The sequence below is a fragment of the Colobus angolensis genome, unplaced genomic scaffold (assembly GCF_000951035.1).
Source record: "Colobus angolensis palliatus isolate OR3802 unplaced genomic scaffold, Cang.pa_1.0 Scaffold5, whole genome shotgun sequence".
NCBI lineage: Eukaryota > Metazoa > Chordata > Mammalia > Primates > Cercopithecidae > Colobus > Colobus angolensis.
The window spans coordinates 23,291,467-23,294,687 of NW_012118487.1; positions in this window are offsets into that span (position 1 = coordinate 23,291,467).

Here is a 3,221-nt window from a genome sequence, read left to right on the forward strand (position 1 = left end):
CCTCCTGATCCGCCCACCTTGGCCTCCCAAAGTGCTGGGATTGCAGGTGTGAGCCACCACACCCGGCCGAGCAGATCCTTTTGTTTAAACAATTGATCTACCTAATCGGGTCATTCTAATTCTATATGTCATAACTAAAAGGGTAGAACAGGAAGAGCTGTGTGGCATTTTGCACTTTACTGAGATATGAGTAGTATTGGTGCCCTGGTGTCAGAGCCAACTGTAAATAGATATTTTTTTTGCACTATTCTATAAACTTACCTGAAAAGTGTACTCTTAGTGGGAGAATATTGCCTAAGACCATCCTATGATATCTTCAGTGTATGATATCCTTACCACTCTATAACTATAATTGAAGAGGCTCTTTTAACCTGGAATCTTCTACCATTGAACAACTACTTGTTTCCTTGTGTTAATGCACTGGTGTTCAGTTAGTGTGCCAGGTTATGGAAAGATTTGGAAAGAGTTTTACTAAGGGAAGGGTGAACTGTTCAGACCTGAGTAGGGTGTTGTAGTGTATAACGTGGAGGCTTTGAGTGTCCAGCATGGTAGGATGGTCAAAAGAAGGGATAAAGATGAGGAACAAAAGAGGGAAGCATGGATGATACTTGTTTCAACATTTTATCACATTTGGATAAACTGTTCATAGCTGCATTCTGGAGTGTTTGTGTTTCATTTTTAACTCCCTTTACTTATTGTTACATATTTTAATCCCAAACAGTATTTCACGTGCCCCCAAATGTCCCTGATAGTCATTTACTTTTTTGCTACCCTCTTTAGTTCTTTGTTAATTTAGACTTAGATTTAAAAATTTTTCTCAGCTTCCCAGTAGGATGTTCAATGAGGCCTCATTTTAAATATTATAGATCTTAAAATTTCATTTCAAGTCAATTCATTAAGTAGCCACCAAGTGTTAATAATTATTTTTATGCTTTTAAATTTTTAAATATCGTATAAACAGACTATACTGAAGCAGATGAGAAATGACTTCTATAGAGTCCTTTGCGATAAACAATGACCAATCACAGAGTAATCTTTGTGGCAGAGGATGGTTTCAGGAAGTGACATGGTCTTATCTTGTGTATGGAACAGAGCCATCCATACAGTGTATGACCAGGCTAAATGCCACCACTGCAGTGGGACTTTCAGAAGGTTCAACTTTTTCTGCCTGGAAAGGCTTTTAACTGTGTGATTCTCTAGATAGGCCTAATTCCAACTTGGTCTATAATTTATTCAGTATATTTAGACATGCTTCTGAATACACACATTCTAGTCCTTTTTCTCTGTGATGTTTTTATTCCTAAGCAATTTGACGTATTCAGGGTAAGGTACATGTTACTGTAGATTTATGATAATAAAAAATTGATTAAATGACTTCTTATGATGAAATGGATGAACATTTGTCTTTCTTCAAATTATAGTCACTTTTGCCCTTATATGAGGGGTCTTCAAAAAGTTCATGGAAAGTTCACATTATAGAACAACTATGTATTGAATTCATATTTTTTTATGCTAAAATAAACTCATACCGCCTGTTACAACATGCCTGAACAGGATCTAGTTTAAGGCACCAAGAAGGATACAATATCAGTTTGAGAAGAGCCCCTTTCAGGACAACATGAATTCTGCAAAAATTTAAGCAAGAACAAACATTAAATTTGTGTTGAAGTCTGGGTGGAAGAATGGTGAAATCATTAATACTTTATACAAAATTTATAGGGACGACGTTCCAAAAAGGGTAGCAGTTTACAAATAAATAACTCATCTTAAGAAGGGGTCTGATGATGTTGGAGAAGAAGCCTGTAGCAGCAGACCATCCACATCAATTTGTGATGGAAAAATTAATCTTGTTCATTACCTAATTGAAGAGGACTGATGATTCACAACAGAAAGACCAACACTGTAGACATCTCAGTTGATTCAGCTTACAAAATTCTGACTAAAAAGTTAAAGGTGAGCAAACTTTCCACTTTAAGGTGGAAAGGGGAAACTTTCCATATTATGGGTGCTCGAACTATTGCACCCAGATCAGCTGCAGACAAGAGCAGAAATTTTATTTGAATTTTGAATAAGTGAGATCAAGATCCTGAAGTATTTCTTTGAAGGATTATGACAGGAAATGAAACATTGCTTTACCAGTAAGATCCTAAAGACAAAGCACAGTCAAATCAGTGGCTACTAAGAGATGAAAATGGTCCAGTCAAGGCAAAGGTAAACCAGCTAGAGCAAAGGTCATGACAGCAGTTTTTTGGGATGCTCAAGGCATTTTGTTGTTGACTTTCTGGAGGGCCAAAGAACAGTACCATCTGCTTACTATGAGTGTTTTGAGAATGAGAATCAAAGCTTTAGCAGAAAAATACTTAAGAAAGCTTAACCATAAAGTCCTTCTCCATCATGACAATGTTCTTGCTCATTCCTCTCACCCACAAGGGTAATTCTGAGAGAGTTTCAATAAGAAATGATTAGGAATCTGTCTTACAGTCCTTATTTGGCTTCTGACTTCTTTCAGTTTCTTGATTTTTAAAAATCTTTAAAGGACACCCATTTTTCTTCAGTTAACAATGTAAGAAAGACTGCATTGACATGGTTAAATTACCAGGATGCTTGGTTCTTTCAGGATGAACTAAATGGCTGTTATCATCACTTACAAAAGTATCCTAAACTTGATGCGGCTTATGTTGTGAAATAAAGTTTACATTTTTATCTTGTAATTCCATGTTTTCTGCAAACCTTTTGAAACCCCCTCATATATTACACATAACAAATGTACAACCAAAATCAATATAACAGCTATATCCTTCAGGTAACCAGTAGGGATTTACCATGTGTGGAAGACACAGAGATGAGCCACACAGGTCCCCATTCAAGAAGGAGGGTGGCCAGCTGACAGCCTTCTGTTATTAACTTCTTCAGGTCTGTCTCAGCTTTAGAGTTAAGGTCATTCTATTCTTGAGGTAAGCCCAGCCAATAATTGAGCAACACTGTGGAACAAGGACCTAACCATTTCCACCTAAATGTGATTTCTTTAATGAATGGTTTTTGCTCCTCCTGTCTCATGGCTCCCCTTGCTTGATCCTGCTTCCTACCTTTTACCTTCATAGGTCTCACCACCAGTAAGTCTTTTATATGTCTAACTCAGTCTCAGCATCTGCTTCCTGAAGTCAGGACCCAATTACCATGATAGGATTATATAGTTCACCTTAAGCTTTGGTTTTTCATTG